This window comes from Chaetodon auriga, chromosome 3 (genome assembly GCF_051107435.1).
Source record: "Chaetodon auriga isolate fChaAug3 chromosome 3, fChaAug3.hap1, whole genome shotgun sequence".
NCBI classification, from domain to species: Eukaryota; Metazoa; Chordata; class Actinopteri; order Chaetodontiformes; family Chaetodontidae; genus Chaetodon; species Chaetodon auriga.
Genome location: NC_135076.1, coordinates 5,571,106 through 5,593,075, shown reverse-complemented (window position 1 = coordinate 5,593,075; position 21,970 = coordinate 5,571,106).

Genomic DNA, 21,970 nt, shown 5'->3' with positions numbered 1-21,970 from the left:
GCAGCTGAGCTGGAGGATACTGACCAGGTCGCTGTCATTGTGGACTATTGCAATGATGATCCGTGGTCGTTCGTTAGGAAGTGGCTTGGGCTTCAGGCTGCGGTGGGCACGATCAATTTTGACAGGCTTGGTGAAGTTATCCCGGCCAAGAAGCGACCATTTTCTTCTCCTTCTTTAATGCCCACAATCCTGACATTAAGCCTATGAGAGCGACCGTCCAAGTCATTCACTTTAGCTTTGAGGAGCCCGTTAAATCTTTGCATGTCACCTCCAGCACTGTGATGCAGCTGTCGGCGGCCGAGAGAGCCTCCTCCATGTCGTCCTGGCAGTGCTCAGCTTCATCGTGTTCTTTTTGGAGGGTAGATAGGCATGCTTTGATTTAGTCAAGGCGCCCCTCCATCAGCTTCTTCAAGTCATCCACAAGCGTGCAAATCTTGGCGAGCTCAATGCCGTGGCTAGTGATAGCGGCTAATATAGCATCGGTGTTAGTAGCAGTCAAGCTCACCTGAGAGGTCATCTTTTTGCCTTTGTCTAAAAACGGATTACGATGCAGGACGGTGACAGGGCAGTGAAAACAAAGCATTCAGTTGCAACTGTTTATGAAAATGGAGGTAGCAACACAGAGCTCCAGCAAAACAGGTCTACTCTATTACAGCGCACGTACACCCCCTCTAGTGTACTGATTTATGTTAGGCTTCTGCCTGGTAAATTTGTTTGGACCCGAGGATGCAGACCCGAGACAGTTGAATACAGTTAAATGGAATTTATTGATACAAAAATTGCAACAGAAGACGGCGGAGCTGACTGGGTGTAGAGGAACACCCAGCTGCACAGACAGGGGAGAACAGACAGGCAACAATAACACCAGGGAAAGGACAAGGAGAGAACAGGTCAGTAGGCTCATAACAATTTCATTGTGTAAATGAAACTGTTCAATAGACCTTGATGATTTGCAATTTAGTATCAGATTTGTTTGTTTATTTATTTATTTATTTATCAACATTATTCATTATCATGTTGTATATTATGTTGTGCATTTTATATATATATGATGTATTATATACTGTATATCATCATTATATATCAGATTATTAACTTCTTTTTCATTGACTAGTCCCATGTATAGAATAGCTCAGGCCCTTATCAGTGAGCTTCCAACCAGGGTCCAGATTATGGTGGAGCGAACTACAGGGGAGATTGATTGATTCTTAATGAGAATGAGCTCCCCTGAAAACATGATTTGTGAAATTTTTGGGGATCTCTAAAATATTGCCAATATGCTTTTTTTGCCATGCATTTCTATCTTTTTGTATCGTCATACAGCTCTCCAGAAGCCATCGCTTCCAACCCAGCTCAAGCCCTCGAAGAAGACGAGGAAAAACTCCTGTAAATTCCACACACAAGGACAACAGAAGAAACCTCGGGAGAGGCAATTCAACGAGAGGCCCCCTCTCCACAGACAGCTGGGTGTTTGAAGCAGCAGCGTTGTCAAAGATTGAGACTGACCAGATTGGCTGAGTCCATGCTGAAGCTAGCAATTGATCTACATCAGCTCCACGAGAACATGGTGGCCACTCATCTCTCAGTCCCACGTCTGCTGCTTCAAAAAGAGCCATACATGTGAACTACGCAGAGTTGATCCTGGAAACGAAGGAGAGCTGGACTTTCAACTGTTGTCCTCAGAGGTTCAGTCTGGATCACATCAGCCAGGGATGCTTCCTAAGTGCCTTCAGCGTCGGTCGGAGCAGTGCCCCCTTGAATAAACACCTTGATAGAAAATCCTGGCAGTCTGGAAAGACAAACAGATATCACATTTTAATACAAACTGCACACACTGCACTGCACACTGCTCTGTGTGTGCTTCTCTGTGTGTTTGATTCTGCTGTAGGTGTGTGTTTATGACTTACTTGAAGAAAGACTTTTTATGAGTGCAGGTTCGCCATGGACAATTTCACGACTGTGGTAGAAGGGCAGATATCCATGCAGTATCCTAAACAGCACTAAACCGAGCTGCCACACTGTCAACGGTTCAGCCCTGTAACACTTGAACCGGTACCACTCAGGGGGGATAAATTGATAGGTTCCTGCAATACACACACAAGGGCAAAGGTTAATGGTGAGGGACAGAGGTAGATAACAGAGACAGCAAAGATGGTGGACTGGCTCAGAGAACCAGATTATTATAGAAAGATGGCTTACCTTCAGATCTAAAGTATGGCCCCCGATGCAGGTATGTGCCACAGCCAAAATCAATAATCTTGACACGTGGAACATCAGAGCCAGTTTGAATCAGAATGTTCTGCGGCTTGATGTCCCTGTGGAACACACCTTTGGAGTGGATCTCAATAAGGGCATCGACCAGCTCTTTGACTATGATCTGAGGGGGAGAGAAAGAGACATGCAGACTGTGAGTTATGTTGCACTTAGACACACGTATAGAAACATGGAAATAAACATGCCATCAGATACTTACTTTAACCTCGTCCTCCGGTATGTGTTTTCTTACTACACTGTAGTCTCTCAGATTCATGCAGGGGACTGGTCTCTCTAGTATGAGAATCAGCTCACTGTCCAGATCGTACCAGTCCAGCAGGGCCGCGACTGCACTGGTCTCATCTTCTGCTGGCTTGAGTTTCAGCAGCAGGGCCACCTCCATAGGGACTTTGCGAATTTTCCCATCCAGAATCTTTATGTAGGAAGAAAAATAAACAATGAAATATTAATGTGTACATATATACAAAAGTAAACTGTTCTAGCTGTTAGTTTGTATGAGTTACAACAGGAACACGTGGATATGTTCCCTTTGTACTACATATAAAAAGAGACATATCAAGAAATGCTTGCCATATGATTACTTACCATTGATGTGCGCTTAATGTTGCGCTTGGGGATGTGTTTTATGGCCACCTACAGGACAGAAACAGACATTTGGTTAGCTTACACAACATATGGAGTGCATACATGAATCAAAGTGTGTGTGTGTGTGTGTGTGTGTGTGTGTGTGTGTGTGTGTGTGTGTGTTGTATGGCATGTCTTACAGGCAGATTGTCGTCTCTGCGGAGGCCAGCAAAGACTGATCCGAAGCCTCCTTGTCCCAGCAGTTTCCTGAATTGCTTGTATTTGGCCGTGAAAGCATCTGCAGAAAGTAAATACACATAAAAACAGTTTGATCACTTGTTCACAGCTTTCATTGTTGCCACTTATAAATCAAACCCCTCATAATAATTTGTATTTATATAAAATAGCAACTTATTTCCAATATGAATCCAAAACCCAAGGCTGAACCACAAAAGAATAGTTGACCTTTTTGGCATTTGGGTTAGCAAATGCATTTGGGTCCACCTACCAACATCTCTAAAACACACCAAATAACACATTTGGTGCAATTTGTTGCAATTATTCAAAGTTGGTGCTAAAACCTGTGTAGAGATCTAACTTTGTAGCAAGAAATAGGCCCACACACTCTTAACCCTCTTAACTCTTACCCCAAACTTCATCTTACCTCTGCTATTATTGTTGACAGTGGTGGCTGATGAGGTGCCAGGCTTGTCACTTGTGGACACCTCAGTGGCATGTTCACTAGGTACCACAGGGGATCTGGAGGTGTTTCTACTCCTCTTCCTGGGTTCCTCTGTTTTCTTAGATTTCTTCTTTGTGCTCCTCTTCCTGGGTTCCTCTGTTTCCTCAGACTTCCTCTTTGTGCTCCTCTTCCTGGGTTCCTCTGTTTCCTCAGACTTCTTCTTTGTGCTCCTCTTCCTGGGTTCCTCTGTTTTCTTAGATTTCTTCTTTGTGCTCCTCTTCCTGGGTTCCTCTGTTTCCTCAGACTTGCTATTTTTGCTCCTCTTCCTGGGTTCCTCTGTTTCCTCAGATTTCCCCTTACTGCTCTTCCTATCTTCACTTCCAGTGCTGAGGCTGGTGATGTTGGCTGTACAAGACCCACTAGTCTGGCTGCAACCCTCAGAGGAACTTGTACCCCTTCTCTTGCTAGATCCTTCAAGACTATTGTCAGAGTTTCTCTTGGCGGTCTTCTTTCTTCCATCTTCTTTCACTACATGGGTGATGAGGTCAGTGTGGCGTTCTGCAAGAACAGAACACTGACCTGTGCTCATTGTTGGTGCCAATTTTGAATCCATGAGTTTCAAATAATATGTCATTCACCTTTGAAATGCTAAAACTAATAATAACTAAACTCTGTTTGTCTTGGGAGTGTGTCCTCGGCTTATAAGCCGGAATGTTGTGACATCATTCTACATACAAAATGTTCAAAGAGATCAAAGCCAAATGAACACATTTAAGAAAAAACAGAAGGAAAAAAATCAAAAAAAAACAAGACATGGTATGATTTCAAGGCACAAACAGTAACTGGATTCATTCATATCAAAACATGGTTGGAGGCCAACTCATGATCTGCCGACAAACATTATATGAACCAACAAAGCAGTTCAACAGTGAAAATCACTCTTCATCCTGTCTTTTACCGTATGCAGCATATGCAAGTTTGTCTTTGTGATAATTCAAATGCTGATTTTGAATTCAAACGTAAACATCATGAATGAAGTGTCAGTGTATTCAGTACATACCTACACAGATATGTTAAAAAAAAGTCAGGTGAAGGGCAGTAATCATTTGGTGTTCCCGATCTCTCTCTTAACAAGGGTAAACAAAATCACGTCATCACCATTACTGATGGCCATTATCAAAGGCAAGCTCAATGTAGAAGGACGCCGCCTGTGAACGCCTCGCACATGAGAAGTGGAGCAGTTTAGTGAGGTAGCAATCCGAGAGCATGCTTTATAAACTGATCTGACCTCAGGGAGCTCCGTAAAAGTACAGTATATGAATACGTTTCAGTGGGTAATTTATGGTACATCATGTAAAAAAAAAAAAAAACGAAAATAAACACTTGACTTGAATATTCAAGTTGAAATCATGCAAGTCTGGTGTAAGATTTTAAAATTTTAAAATAGGCATTTAAAATGGTGTACATGGTGTACCTGAATTTAAGAACAGCAACAAGGTATATTCACACAGCAAATTTTTTTAAGCTTACTGTTAAGATGCCTTCAGCCTTGGGTGGATCAAACATTATGATCAACAAGGATTAAATTCATAAATATATAATGCAAACTAGAATTCACAACCAGCCAACTGTGAAAACAATGGCAGCTAATGTCCTCTCCATCCATCAAGTTAACTTCTCTTAGAGGATCGCATTACAGGCCCATATCTAAAAAAACTGTCAAGGACGCTTATGCTTAAACAAATATACCTTTTGTTAAAATTACCAAATTTACCAAATAGCAATGCTCTCCATTTGTTTTGAACAGAACCCACAACGTGATCTCACCCACCTGACATTTGTCCAACCCACTTAAAATGTCATATTTTGAGTAAGTAAAGAGAAAGAGAATAAAGAGCAAAAAAAATGCAGATGTGTCTGACTTCATTCATTCATTCTACAGCAGCAGCGATCAAAAGGAGGGCGCTTTATGAAGTCAATGATCAGACATTCCAAAAGTCATCCTCTTTAATGACGTGCTGACAGTAAATGTCTTACCACTTTATTGGCTAACTTAATATGATCATGTCTGAATACACTGATATTCATCACTCCCACAAAGAAAGAGCATCATGTGCCTTATGATAGACATGTATGTGTGTGTGAAAGATTAATTCGCTCATCACTTCAGAAATCACACTTAGTTAGTTACAATTATTAGTGAAATCATCAAAAGTAAATAAATACAGATACAGATTACTTCCACCAGAAAGTAATGCGTTAGTGTGGTACATAACTTGTTGCCATTACGTATAAAACATAAAAAGGTAAAAAGAAAACACTTCTGAACTGCATCTGCAAACAAGATAAGCAGCGCCTGAGTCAGGGGTTTGTTCCTGGGGCTTTCGTCCGTAGATTCTCTTTGTGCTGTTGATTCCTGTGCAGGTGGTGAAGAGGCTCGTGGTGTTTGAGCCTGTTGTGAGGATCGGTCTGCAACATTATTTTCAAAGTGTAGTTTTCTGGTCCTTCTCAGACTTTTCAGACCTAAATCACATCCATGCCACAGAAGTTTGAACTCTCCATTTCGTCCTGGCTGTACAGAGTTCATCCCCTGTTCAGAATTACCCCATTTGTTTGTTCGTTTGTTTGTTGGTGTTTGTAATGTGTCTGTTCAGAACATGGAGGTTTATGCTGCTAACTGTTTTTGTGCGGGTTTATAGTTTTAGTCATTGGTGATGTGGCTGTTACTTTTCTTGATCCCAGCTGTATCTGTTTTGGATTTCTTCTCTCCTGTGTTAAACATTATTATAATCCAATACAATAGGTTATGTTTATCTGCTGTCATGACAAAAGTATGGAGTCCTTTTAATCTTCTGTAAGTGTGTTATTTAAATTGAAACAGTAATCAGTTACCACCAAAAGTAGTGGAATTACAGTGGGGTTGGGCTTGGTTTTAGGATTAGAATTACAAGAGTCAAGTTAGGATCAGGTTTGAGTATTGCCATGAAGTGGTCTCACCCGTGTAAGACAGACAAGCTTGTTGCGGGGACACAGTCACATTAAAGCATGGACATACCAAACAGATGAAGGGGGATAGAGGCTGAGAATTGAGGACCCTTGAGAGGACCCTTGCAGCCACATGGATGTATAAACTGTAAATTGGGAATGGGGATTCTGATGCTACAAAAAAAAAAAAAGAAAGACATCCTCATGGCTGGATCACCAGCCACTGTTAATTTTGTCAACGAAAACTCCAATGATAAGAATTCATTGATGTCATGTTATTGCATGACTAAATTGTGATGACGACGTAAATGAAAAAAAAAAAAGAGAAAAGACGAAAAAGTTATCTAGGCTCGGGTGGACAACCTGGTTGTTGTTTTCATTTTTAACCAATCACTTCTGCAAGTGCAAGTCAAATTCTCTCACTGGCCCATCTCACTGGGAGTTTTTCCCCCCTGCTTGGTCCATGTCAGTGTCCTCTTCCTGGGTCGTGCCCCCCCCCACCCCCCCAGTCAATGAAAAGGAATATAAGTTGGACCAAATCATTTCACAGTTTTTGGTATTTCTCCAGGTTATATGTAAATGAAGAGGGCAGTGTGCCATGTCTGCAGGGTCTGCTTCACTTTTGTATGCAGAAAATAAAGAGGATGACCATAGTTCAAAATCCATTACAGTATCATGAAACTGAGAAAATTATGACTAAAACATTTGACTGAAACTAAACAAAAATCTTGATGAAACAAAAGACTAAAATGTGACTTAAACCAACTACAATTTTCAGTCAAGCAACTAAAATTAAATTTACTATTATTTTCAGTAAGCGACTAAAACTAAATTTAAAATTCTTGTCAAAATTAACACTGTCACCAGCAGAGCAAAGTGGGCTCCCGTGATGCACAGAAAGGCCCAAGTTATTTGTTGAAACACAGTTTATTCCACTGAAGTACAATCCCAACTGAAAGCTGAAGGGCCTGAGTTGGACGGTCCCGTGTCCAGAATCTAGTTTAACAGCCTTAAATATTTCGTCAATATGTTTTCTTTTCAAAACATATTAAAGAAATCTTATACAAATTTAGGAATTTAGCAGGATTTAGGTGGTTGGCACAGAATGGATAATGTAAGGGTGAGCCTCCATATCGGAAATATGAGTCAACAGTATCCTCACGAGTGCAAACTCATACTTCTGTGAGTGTGTGTGTTGACAACAATGGGAGGTGTATGCAGCCCCCACTTTGATAATGTAGATCAGACCTGAGTGTTATTAATCTGCTTTTAAACTCACTGATCCAATTAATAAATACACCACATCAGATCACTGTGATGTGATGAGCAGACTGACACTCACTGCACTGATAATTGACAAAAGACAAGAATGTATGTGGGAAGATGAGGACACAGCATCTGGCCCTTTCACACCTCATTGAGCTGATGGAATACTAATAAAAGCCATATGACAACAGCATACTAAGTGTGCAATTAATATTCTAAAATATTCCTGCGCTGCATGTGGCAGAGACCTGTTCGAGGCTCCCTCGCTGGCAAAGTGACGGCGCTGTCTCTCTGGTAAAGAGGAGGCGTCCTTATTAACCTTTTTCCCTGAGCCGTACCTCGGACAAACCAGGAGGCTCTGCTGGACGTTCAGAGTACACAGCGCTGCCGTTTGTTGTCCTGTCGCCTGACAACTGTCCTGACAGCAGATAAATAATCTCCTCTGCAGCCTTCTCTCCCCTGAACTGAATGGCCAGAAGGAGCTAATTGATCAATTTGGAGATGAATCAAAGTCCAAAGTGGTGAAGTGTCGTTCTACAGCATTTTTTTTTTTTTTTCATTGTTCATTTTACAACCTGGGTCTGAAGGTGGAGACATGTTCTCAGATCAAGGTCAGGCAATGGGTTGGCTACCACAAGAAGTCAAGTTTTATACCCTTTTTTCTGAGCGGTGACTGTTGAAGGTGGCGTGACACCTTCTGTCCTCGCAAGAAAAACATCATGTGTTTGTGTTCAGTATCAAGAAGAAGCAGCATGAGGTTGTCATAGGGGAGGATTCAAAGTGGAGGATGGACGTACAAAGTGACTTCGTCACTGGAGACAGTGGTTCGTGCTCCATCAACAGTTGTCTCTTCTATCCTTGATGTTGATCTTTTCCTTAAACCAAGTGGTTTCAGTTGCTGAAACTTAACCTGACAGTCATAAAGATGTTTTTGAAGGCATTAATAACCCATTTTGATGTGTGGGTGTGATGACTTGTCATAGTGAAGGTGAAGCATGGTTTTCACATCTGATGTGGAAGTCAATCCCATAATGCTATTTTGAGGAAGACAGCAAGTCTCACCAGATAAACTGATTTCTTGTCGAAGGAAAAAAAACTGTTTGTGCAGAGAAACACTCTGTGATGTATCATACACACACACACACACACACACACACACACACACACAAAAGAAATGTTTATAGGATGACAGAGCAAGGCTGTGCATCAGGGACAAAATCAGTGATAAATGAGCAAAAGACAATAATGATAGTATCCTAATGTAATATCTGTATTATGTGCTTTTGAATTTCACTGTATAATGATTTTTTTTCTGCCCTTCTCTTTAACAACTCTTCACTGCAACATCAGAGTGGCTTTGTTGTGCAGTTGCACTGAACTGATCTCTGGAGATACACACACACACACACACACACAGTCACCACTCACACATTTATTATATGTGTCTGTCTCTGGGGTTTCCTCCGGCAGACAGATAAGAGGCAGCCGAAGAAGCCCAGAAAGGCCGTCTGCTGTAGATGATTGTCAGCTGCAGAAATTCAGACCAGATTTACGTCAGGCTGCTGTGAACAGCAGCCTTCCTCTGGGCTCACCCCACTAACATGTTGTGTGAGTTTAATATTTCATTGTGCAAGCTGCACTTGGAAGGTGACTTTATTCGTGCAGCGACTGTTGGAGAGATTAGCCTGCAGATATACAGTTTGATCCTGCATGTTATTACGGCACTGGGATGCTGGTAAGCTCTAACGCTGTGGAGTCTGCGGTCATTTGTACTTTATATTAACATGGGAACAGGCCAGCATTAATTGGATTGTACAAGCAAAAGGTGGAATGTGTTTAAGAAAGAAATTTTAAGAAGTAAAACAACCAAATTTGATCTTTAATAAGCAAATTGTTAGTTGTACAAATGCTCATATGCTGCTCTTATGAGTTTTAAAGACTTAATTTAAGACCTTACAATAAAAACACAAAATGTGCAAAAACAAGCCTGCGATAAAACAACCAAACAAATCAGTCACAAAGTCACTCATTCCGTTAAAACGTACAAAAACTGGAGGCATCGTTGTACACAAACTACAAGCAACAACACGTTGCACTTTCCATACTTGCTGGCAAACAAGCGATTGGTGAAAAGTGCAGTTATCTGAGATATGAATGATCTCTTCTGTCTCTGCTCCAGGAGCTGCCAAGAATGAATTTAACTGATATGGGGACGAATGAAAGTTTGGAACAATTGTGCCAACAGTCAGACACCCTGTACATCCTTCCAGAATTCATTAGCAAATACTCAGAGTTCAACACACGGGAAGGGTCAGATAAGATCCTGTTGGCCTGCCGAATGGCAGGTTGCTCAAAATGTCTTGGATTGGTGCAGGGGAATAATATATAGTAGATATGATCAGTTACAAGAGAACAGACCGGGAGATACTACATAAATAAAGCATTAGGTAATGAGTGGTTCATAAATATCTGTGAATCATGACCACTTTCTTCATGAGTCATTTCTAATTAACTCTGAACCAGTCATTGCTGACAACTCATTAATTACTAATTACTTAATCATTAGTTACTCATTTTGTGGCCCTTCAAGTAAAGCGATACACCACACTGAGTAGTGACTAATAGTCCCTCATTCCATCATGATTATGACAAGTAGCTACTGAGTTTTTATGGGGAGTTCTTAATTAGTACCTTCAGAACAGCCAGCAGGACACTCGTATTCTGTAGCATTAGCATTTAAAAATAAATGTCCTGGCTCGGCTTCCACAGGAAGGCCCTGCTGCCACTGATTTCGACCGTCGGCATGCTCCTCCTCTGTGGAGGTCTGAGCTCTCCCAGCTCTGCTGCTGTCCCCTGGGACTCCTCTGCTGCTGCTCTTCCTGCCTTCTGCCCTGGCCTAGGCATAGCATGGCAAAACTTAAGAAATCAACAGTCAGAGATTCTCAAGGAGAAGTTTGTGCAGCTCATGGACATCGCTCACATGAATAAGTTAGGATTGATTGTAAGGTCCCATATTATGAAAAACTTTTCCTTTTCTGGGATTTGGGGTGTTATTTTGTGTCTCTGTTGCTACCACACGCATACAAAGTGTGAAATAAGACCGTCCGTGTTTTTTTGAGTGAGATACGGATTTCTGAAAGCATCCTGCCTGCAGCTTCCACATGACCTGATTGAATTCGGGGCGTACTCTTATGTAACAAGCCCGGATATTTGCATGCTCCCACCCACCAGCCACCAACCCCACTCCTCTCCCCGGCATCTCTCCACCCACGAAATACAGCGCTACCTTCTCACGGATCCGCGATGTTGCTATCGAAAGCACTGTGTTAGGAATCATTATGTCGAGCCGCCACACACAGTGTTCTGTTGGTGGCTGTAAAGACGAGCACAAATCGCTCAATCGGCTCCCAGCCGCAGAGGACAGAAGAGCAGCCTGAGTTGAATTTTTGAAGGCAACGTCCTCGCCACAGCTGGCAAACACCTGCTGGTGTGTGCTAACCACTTCAAGGCTGTTTCTCCAACCTCGGTCAGTACGAGGCAGATTAGCCGGGAGACTTCCTCTAAAGGAAGGCTCACCTCCAGCTTTGCGTGGAATACGTGCAGACGAGGGACATGTAAGTATACAAATAATTAGCTGTGTGTTTCTTGAGTAGATTAGCGCGAACTCTTCCGTGTTGTAGCGTGTGTGTTTTGCCATTGAGAACGATATAAGGCTAACCGTTAGCTTCGACACTACGACTTCAGCCCTCAAAGGTTAGCTCGCTGCTACCGTAGCTTTTGGTGCATCACACCACGTCTCTGATCTTGCAAATGATTTAATAAATGTTCGAGGGAGATGCCAGCATTCACAAATATTAAGCTGTGTTCATTTTGCAGTTTTACACGAATTGACCAAGAAGTGTTTTGGCGCACACACACGCTAACGCTAACCGCTAGCTTCTAGTTAGCAATATGCATGGTCTCCATATGCAAACCCAGCGACCCGGTCGGTCAAGCGATACATACACGGACGCTCCGCAGGGTCTAAGCTTCGGGAATTTGAGAAAATAATGCATTTGGAAACATTTTCTAAACTGGAGTATGTTAGAGGAGCCCAGGGCAAAACGAGTGTATGGTTAGACTGCTCCATCACAACACAATTTACACTCCAAGCGTTTTTTCTCTGGAGTTTATTTATGAGTGATCCGTTTTTATGCTGTACGTAGCTGTTGGCATAGTTATACATGTAAGATAAAGTTGGTGTCATTTCTCTCTTTTTATGTAGGCCAGTGCATCATTACAGTTACCTGCTGTTGATCAAGTGTAGCAGTGAGCTGTTGCAGCCTTTAGTGCATGAATTTATACTCTAACAGTGCAGTCATGTTTTACTCCTAAGTATGCCCTGTTATCATAACAATATACTTTTGTTACAGCTGTCCAGGCTCCTGTGTCCTGCAAGGACTACTGTTGTTATGCACTGCATTACAACAAGAATGCTGATAGAGGACAACCTGCCACTTCATCAGGGGATCCTCTTTTCAAAATGAGCTTTCCAAAGTCCATGAAGGGAGAGTGCAGAGCCATACCAGTGAAGACTGAGGCCACATTTGTAAGTGTTAACTTACAACAAAAAACAATCACAAAAAAACAAACATTTAGATTGTACATGACACCACGTGTCCAAAGTACCTCAGTACTTTCAACACAATAAATAAACCAAAAAAATACACTTAAATACCTGAGAAACTACAAAATTCAAAGTGCAAGATGGCACTATATTTGCAGTTGTTGAATAATCTGATAAATGATACTAATGATTCACTTTTTTCTGTGTGTCTGTGTATTGCACAGGGTATATTTATGATTTGATGGACATGATCATGGACAAGATCTTTGTTGACCCATCATCGTACAGAGCTGAGATTCTGAAGATAAACATCCTGCCGGACGTGTCGTCACAATATGAGCATCCAGACAAGGAGGAGGTCATCGCCAGCAACGAGTCAAGATTCAATCGGGGACGTATCTTCCCTTGGCGCCAGGAAACCCCCAACGTATTTGAAGTACTACGCATGATGGGATGACTACATGAATCTTCTGCCCAAGGAAGCTCCAGCACCAGCTCACAAACTCATATAGGCTAGATACCTGTAGCAACTGAGAAAATTGAACATTGTGTTAGTTAACAGGTTCTATAACGTCAACATCTGTAGTCACATTTTTCTGATATGGATTCAGTGAGTCCTTCACTTGTACTGTATTTCCATGTACAAATATTCATGACTGCGGTCAATAAATATTTATTGTATATCTGTAAACGTTTCATGTGAGTAAATGTGTAATATACAGTATTTGCTTAGGAAAAATTTGGCTATATGTTCAAGAAAAAATATGATCTGAATTTGTGGCATTGGCTGACTATATTTAGTTTATTATGGTGTATGAACAGTGAAGTTAAGTAAGTTATTATAGATGAAACTCACTGGTGTGTCCCCCATAGCAGTAAAGGACCATAGTCAGTCCTGTAAGTGTTGTATACACATTTAGGCAAACAGGTAATAAACCTGGATGGTCGATCATGCATGGAGGCCTTTCATCCAGCTGCTGCAGCCGTCTTGTAACCTATTATGCATAACATAAGGTGAGTATCTGCAGTGGCATGTTATCTGCAATCATACACTGTGATCATAAGTGTAGGTAAAGATAATGTGACCTGTGGCACCTCCTGACAGCATATGTTCTCAGGCTCTGACTGCATTGTTCCACATGTGCACTGATACAAACAAACAAAAAAAAAGCATGTATAAAGCGAAATAAACAAACCTTGCATACCAGCATTTTCAGCCAATAACAGCACCCACGTTTTAGATTTGAATGTGTGTGCTCTAGCTAGCTACTTTTTCCTGAGCTTGAGGTGAATGGTCAGTAGTGTGTCTGTGTGCTCTGCCCGTTCGTGGGTAAATGAGACGGAGCAATGAAACTAACAGCGCAGTTAGACGAGTCAATGTCTCAGCAACCCAGTGATTGCTAGAAACCATATCCTCTTTATGTAAACAAATAGGTCCTCCGGACTCTCTGCTTTCATATGATACCAGGTTTGTGTGGTTTGCGTGATGTGGTGAAATCAGCAGGCGCGCTAAAGGGGACATACGCTATTTCCGTGTTTTCGTTACATGCGCATTTAATTTCTTGGGGTATGAATTATGTTTCGTTTGGGTGGTAATGCTTGGTAGAGGCTTTTAGCTTAGTTTCTCTCCGTCAATCTGGTATGCTACAAGTTAAGATTGGTGCTTCCTAGCGTGAGCATTGACCGTCTGACCTTCGGGCCTCTCACGCTGCCCCCTGTACAGGCGGCGCTTGTGTCGAAGAGAAAAAGATAGAAAGACGTTTTTTGACTAACCTTTCAGAAGCGTCCTGCTGAATTCTCTGAGCTTCTGTAGGAGCCTCCCCTCCTTCAGGATCTGATTCAGCTTCAAACATGTACGGCTGAACTGCGAAAGCACTCAGTCTGTTCACTGCCGCCATTTCTGCTACTTCCACACAGTGCTACGTGAGTCTACGCTCTCCCTGCTACCATGGTGATATGGGTGGGACAGCAGCGGCTCATTTGCATTTAAAGCTACAGACAGCAGAAACAGAACATTCTGAAAGGGACTGAAAGAGAGGGAAATAGAAAGAGGCGAGAATCTTTATCTAAAAGCTATTTCCAGGCAACAGCTTCAAAAACATGTTTTATGGAAATCATAGACCTATGTAACTTATTGAAAAAGCTTCATAATTTGTCACCTTTGAATAAATGCAGCAGCTTTAGGATGGTTGCTCACAGGCTGAAGAGCATCATTCATACCAGGAATCAGGATCTGCACATTTATTCTCTATAAGAGTAGCAGGGCAAAGTTCTCTCTCTCCAGCTCCCCAGCTGCCTAACTTTTTTCTTTTTTTACCAAAACATAGGCCCACAAATAACAAAATTCTGCTAGAACCAAAATACGCACGCATCAAAAGACTGAGCGTGCCCAGTGTGTCGACACAGCAAGTGAGACATGCAGATGACAGCAGGACCTTGCCTATTGTGGACTACTGTGACGTCCCGTGGACATTTCTTTAGAGTTGTATCTATAAAATGTGGTTTGTTATTAAGGAATATTCCTTCATTGTTAGTTGTTTCCTGTCAGCTTACATGATGTGATTCAGGGCCAGCTGCCAGCTTGTAATAGTCTGAGAGCTGTTGTACACTGAATGCTGGTTGATTAGTGACTGCCACGGTGATTCATAGTCATTCATATGTTGTGCAGTTTGAATGCTTATTCAGTGTTTGCTAATCATCAGTCCTAGTCTTTCGCTCCATTTGCTGGCTGTTATCTGTGTAGATGTCCACCTTACTTTCACCTTGTTGTCTATGCTAGATTCTCCATGACTAATCAGTCTGTACTGTTGTGTTGCACTGTTATAGAATCACACACAATCAACTCATATTTGATGGACTTTTTTTGACATTTTAACACCTTTATTTTTTCATCAGGTTCACTTCACCCTCACTGTTTTGTATACAATTTCAGATAAGCAGTCTAAACCCTAGACCTGGACTCTGCATCTGTTTTCACACTCTCTCCTGAACATCAAAATAGTTTTCAATATGACACCTTGAGGTGACTGCTCCCACACCTGTAGATCTATCCAGATTCTCTCTCACACACTGCTTCCTGGTGTGCAGCAGACTGTCCATGAGGTGCACAAACTCATCTTTGGCAATCTCTGCATGTTGATTTTCTAAATTGTTGGTGCTGACATGGACAGTGACTGCAGAGGCAGAGATGTGAGTTTGATCCAGCTTCACAGCAGTGGGTGCAGTGTCCTTTAGAGAGGAACCTGCAAAGCTGAAAGTTCGGCCACTGCATACCACTATGCGCTGGACCATAGAGGTGCTGACAACAAGCACTGCTGGTGAGGGCAGAAGGCAGGCAGCCAGGGAGAGAGGCAGCAGAGGAGAAGGGACAGCAGCTGCAGCCAAGCCAGGAGAGCACAGACCTCCGTGCAGGAGGAGCAGCCAGACGGTCTGAATCAGTGGCAGCAGGGTGGTCCTGAAGGGCAGCGATCCAGTTGTGGGAGATGAGTCGACCCTCAGCAACACGGACGTTTATTTTTAAGGCATCAGCATCAATAATGTTACAGAATATGACTTGGATGTGAATATTGATGTGAATATAATGATTTTAATATTTAGTAGGATCCTGCTGTCTCTGGTTTGTTATTAAGCAACTAATTAAGAACTCCCATTAAAAACTAATATGATGTATCACTTTACTTGAAGGGGCACAAAGCGAGTAACTAATAATTAACTTGTGTTCAAAGTGGTCATGGTTCTCAGATATTTATGAACCAATCATTACCTAATGCATTGTTAATACAGTGTCTCAAAGCCTGTTGTCTAGTAACTCATCGTTATCTACTATAGTTGTTGAATCACAGTTATTCAGGAATGACTTATTAATCTTTCATTATCAGGTCATCCCTGATTCATTCCCCAGTTGTTCCTTAGTAACTACTCACATTTTTGTGTACCATATTGTTAAGTGTTACTGGTCTGAGAGCTCAGTCCTGCTGAAGATCCGCTAACCAGTGTGAGTGAATGTTGCAATGAATTTTTCCAAAAAGTCCAAATTGTTCCTTTAAGGAATCCCTAGTGTACTTTAAAGCAGTGGTTCTCAACTGGTCTGTCTTCGACCCACGATCACCCCTTTAATGACAAGCCGCGACCCAAATCCTGGAAAAAAGACGGCTGCATAGCAAATCCCCTTCAAAATAAAAGCACAGGAGCACCCACCAGTTGAGAATCACTGTTTTGAAGAACCTGAGTATTTTAATGTTTTTCTGTCTAGCAGCAAGACTACAAGCTCCATAAAAGCTTTAATTAACAGCAATCATGTTCTTATGAAAATCTCTAAGAATCCCACTTGCTTTCAGGCCTTTGTTAAAAAAAAAACAAAACACATCTATAGGTAGAGGAAAAACGAGTACAGATCAAAGATGCTAATTAAAACAAAGCAGTCTTTGAACATCCAGCCATCCATCCAGTAACTATACAACAGTTTATCTTTGAGGGTCGTGGCGGGCTGGAGTAGTTTATATCAGGTGTGAATAGGAACGTAGAGCCTCTTCTACACAGAGCATACATTTTCATGAATGATTCAGTTATCCTGCCACTAGTGCAATTTCAAACCTTTGATACATTATGTAAAGGTCCATGTGTAAGATATGACCAGAATGTTGGTTTAAAACATAAACTAACATCAGCAGAATCTGAAACAGCAGTTCTGACAGTATGTCGAACATGTCTATGTATTTTGCAGGAATATAATAGCTAGCTGTAGTCTAGCACAGCTGCCCCCATCACTCCTCTAATGCGGACTTGTTCAGCTAACAGCAGCTAGTGGCTACTGCTAAAGACAGGTAAGAGTATAGTGAGCGGTGTTTAACAGTTACTCTGGTGATATGCTGCCCCCTATTTATTTGGAATACCTTCAACAGGTGGCCATATCTTATCATTGTAGATGTAAACGGAGCCGTCGACTCTCCATTGCATTAGTGTTTAAATATATATTAAATATAGAGCTGGAACAAAATTACAGATGGTCAAAATGCCTCAATCATGCAAGAATTATTTCATTTATGTTATTTAATTATATACAGTAATTTAGCTTCTGTCAACTTCCAGTTGATGTGTTTTAGACTTGCGTCGTGTCTGTATTTGCAGTATGTTTGCTCTTAATGTATTTGTTTTGGCTTTCTGCAACACGTTTTGTCAGTTGCAGCATGTTTCGCATGGCAGTTCATCTAATAAGTTGTTCATTGTGGAGCCATGATGCTAGCATGGTTAAAAAAAAAAAAAAAAAAAAAACAACAGATGGAACACAACCATTAAGGATGACTCTGCTTCTTTGTGCCCCAGTATGCTATAGCAGTGAACCAACAGGTACAATGCCAGAGCTGTGGAGCTGACACAGCTGAATAAAATGCAGCCATGATTCATGAAATCAGCTGCACCAGTGTTTGAGAAGTGGGAACATCCAGTGTGAGAGAGGTCCATAACATATTAAAACCTCTGGGACTGGGAATATAAGTACAGTAACATTTATGGCTCCACTTTGGACTTCTAAGTTAATCAAATGTAATAATTTTTTTCCCCCTTAAAGTTCCTGGCTGAATACAATTCTACCTTAAAAGGTCTAAATAATATGAGTGCATGGGAACGTAAAGCAGAATTGCAAATGACCTCACTGCACAGAGTTAAAGATATGCTGTGTGGGAGTATATTATGCTGTTTTTGCCTGGTTTGTCACCTTCTCTGCTGCCATGGACGATATTATCTGCTAAGCTGTCTCACCCTGTCAGCGCCTGCTGCATCATAGTATGCGGCCTTTTGAAGAAAAAAGCAGGTCACGTTGAAAGCTACAGGCCCTCCCTGTCCACTGCAGAGGGGTCAGGAAAAAGCAATTTGCATTTTAACAGAGGGAACAGTGTGAGTGGAGTGTCGCCGCTGCTCAAGCTCCCTGAAGGGCGGAGCGGAGCCCTCCTATCACGTTTGACACCTCCTTAATAGAGAGGCATGGCTACGCTGCAGCCTGCCAACGAAGAGCTAGATTTATAACCCTGGACGGATCCATGCCTTTGATTTATTATATTTCATTGTTTATTTTTCTGTTTATTAGCCTGAACATGATGTCACTTCATTCTACTCTGTGATTGTTCAGAATGTAGTTTCTGGCATTAAGAGATGTTTTAATCCTTTACTTAAACTACCAAAACACATCACTTTAGGAGTACTTGAGGGATATGTTTCCAGTCTGACCTCCAGCGATGTGCAGCCGTGCGCCTCTGCAGCTCCGCTGAAGGCTCAGCTCCTGCTGTATCGGATGATTTCTGTCCTGGTCAGGACTGAGGTTGGAAATGGATGACGGCTGCCACTTGCGAAGGGTACATGAAATGTTCTCAGAATAATGATGTTGATGCTCAAACATCAACACTTTGATCCATTTAACCTGTGAAACCAACCAAGGTTTATATTGTCTGGATGAAATTAATGTTCACACATGCAGAATGAGACCGTGATCAGAGGCATTTTTCGGTCTTTTCCTCAAAATCTGACTGAGATTCTTTGAGCTTTTTAGTCACTCAAGCAGCATTTAGGGATGGAACCGCTTTTGTCTAAAGTCAAATATTTTGACAACTATTGGATGGATTGCTGTAGACTTGTGTCCACATTAATGTTCCCAACAATTTCCATTCACCCCGACGTCAGTAGAGGACACCTCTGAAACTAAAGACCAAAGCAGCCTCAGCCTCGCCTCTATGGGCCAACCAAGAAAATCATACTCTCATATGTTTGCACGGCTGTTATGATTTCAGGTTAGCAAGATTTATCCGTACTCCTGTTCAACATATTTTTTTTTAATTTGAAGACATTTTTTCGGTTGCCTTGCAAAAGTGTTTTCACGACTCATATCATGATGAAAACAACCTCTGGAGTTCCATTTGAAGGTCTGCATGTTCAAAATCGAACAACTTCGAAACCTAAACAACAGCATGCTAACGTTCAACAGTTAACTTGTATGTTAACATGGGAGCTTTTGCATGTTAGCGATCAGCTCAGAGCCCATCTGAGTCTGACCAAGTTCAGCCTCTAAAGACGAATGTCGCACCAAGTCTGATGATGTGGAGCTGAGCCTGACCCTTGTACAGAGGATGAACCATTTGATTTCTGTCCTTTATTTTAGCGCCACCCTCAGGACAAACTTTATATTCTTCCCTCTCTAGTGGTAATGATCTAAAAACAGCTAAGTTGGCTATCCAAATTAGTTTTCTGATGAAAACCAAACATCACCGCCTCTCAAGCTGGCGAGCTTGGCCACAGGCTCTGAGTGTCTTTTCTCCTTTGGCATTCCAAACATGTGACCGGTAGACTGGTGAAGGACATTATAATGTCATATATTTCCTGCGCAGGTATGTCGAGCAGAAGGCATTCATAAAAATGTTAAACGACACTGCCATCTGAGCCAGAGGAGGGACTGGTGATGGATGGCTTGGAGCGCAGCAGGAACGTTGGAGATCTTGGACATGACGCTTTGATCAATGTGCCTCTCCACACAGCCAGTCAGGAGATGTAGTGCCTGCCATGTTCAGACCCCATTGTTTAATCTGACATATCATTTGCACGCAGGCGAAGGTTAACGAGACAGAGATAACCCATTAAATGATCAATTTATCATTGGAATGTTATCTCAAATTTTGTCCTTTTCTCTCCCAAAAATCACTTATACATGGACGAACATGGAGGTGTGTCCACCTACAAGCACATCCACAAACACAAACACTCTGAAACTTGTGATAAAACCCTTCAGGAGTTGTTCTGTTTTTTCATTCCTTGTACTTTCCTCCTTGTGTAATTTGTCTGCTTTTATCTCAGCTGAGGGATTGAGCTGGCTTTTGGGTGCATGTTTAGATAGCCCGGACATCCATTATCAGTCCAAGGCAAACCCGATTTAGAACCTCAGTAAAAGAATTACTCTGGAGGAGAAGAGAGCGCCGTGATTCTGTCACCTTCTCCTCCACCCTCGGCCCCCATCGCTGCTCTTTAATTGGGCTGCTAATCAATTAAGGCCTGTGTTAAAAAGATCGTCTCAGCCAAGTGCATAAATGAGGCTGACAGCTGGAGCTGTGAGATACAGAGGGGGACTAAACAGAACACATTTTACCTCAGTGTTTCACATCCTGCTCATCATAACTTACTGTATGCTAAACCTTTACAAAGCTAACCCAAACGCACAGAACGTTTTCATTTCTAAATGACTGCAGCCGTGAACTTTTTTCAGTGGAGACCCTCGAGGGTTATTCATTTAGGCCCTGGTGAATGATCTTTAGATCACTGCTGGGTCTAAATACTGAGGTCATGTGTTCTGTGCTCAGGTTTTCAGATGAGGTGTGAAAAGAATTCTGGTTTTCTGTAGTCATTGATTTAGGTTAGTAGCATGACCAGACTGCACCTTGTTAGCTTCGAAGCTCCTGAACTTTATTAAAATCAATTAAAACAAGTCATTTTAGATATAAATGAAGCATGAATGTGGGGTTGTTTTTCTCTTATTCTCAAATGTACTGATGTTAGTTCATGAACAAATTGTTCTTTTTGAATGACTCTTAAAGAGGAATCAATAGATTGGATTTATGAGCAGAAATGAATCCAAACTGCCTCTGGAGTATACACTGTTGTGCACGCACACGAACAGAAGGACGAATGAGAGCTGCAGCTCAGCAACGGACTGATTCAGCGAGCTAACCCAGTAGCACAAAGAGGGTCGTTGGAACTTTTTGAGTTGGATGTGAGCAGTAACTGCCAGGGCTGGTAGTCAGTTTGAACACTGCATACTGTCCCTCTGCATACCACTAAAGCTATGTTTTGCTGTAAACCCTTGGCTAACAGGTTCCTCAGCCAGGAATACGAAGTAAAACTCAAATCTGTCCCAAACATCATAATCAAAATATTACATCCACTGACACGATCACAGTAACATTTGTTATTAAAAAAAGTTTGTTTAGTAGTTGTACAGTTTGTCAGGTGTTTTGAAATACAGCTCTATTGTTCATATTTACACATGAGTGCATTTTAAATATTACTGAGGAAAACATGAAAACAGTTCATTGTTATTCTCTGTGCTCGTGCCTCCCTGGACTGCTGCTAATATGACTGAGCAGCATGTGAGCTCGAACACAGTGGACATATTTTCACAGTGGCACCAGATGGGCCTTTGAGGATTCTTCTGTCGGTAAACGGGCTCTCTGCGTGCTGTCGCCGCCTCTCTCCTCGCAGCAGCAAACGTCCTGCAGCTGTTTTGTGGCTGCTCCTCTGATCATTAAGATGTGGACTTTGTGTTTGACTTTCACACTTCAGCTGCAGCAGGACATTTAAAGAGGTCTGTGACGTGTAGGGACTGACAATGCCATGAAGAATGAGTGGCCATTTCCACAGTTATTAAGAGCGTTTAATAACTTAATTCTTGCAAATCAAAGGGAGAGAGGCAGAGCACCGGTGGCTGTACCTGGCAGCGTGCCAGGCTCAGGCTACCGTGGTCCACCTGCTTTATTCTATGAAAAGATTAGAGGGCTACAGAACTTATTGACTCAGATTTCTCCTCCAGGTATAGAGTAATTAATGTAATTAGGCCCGCT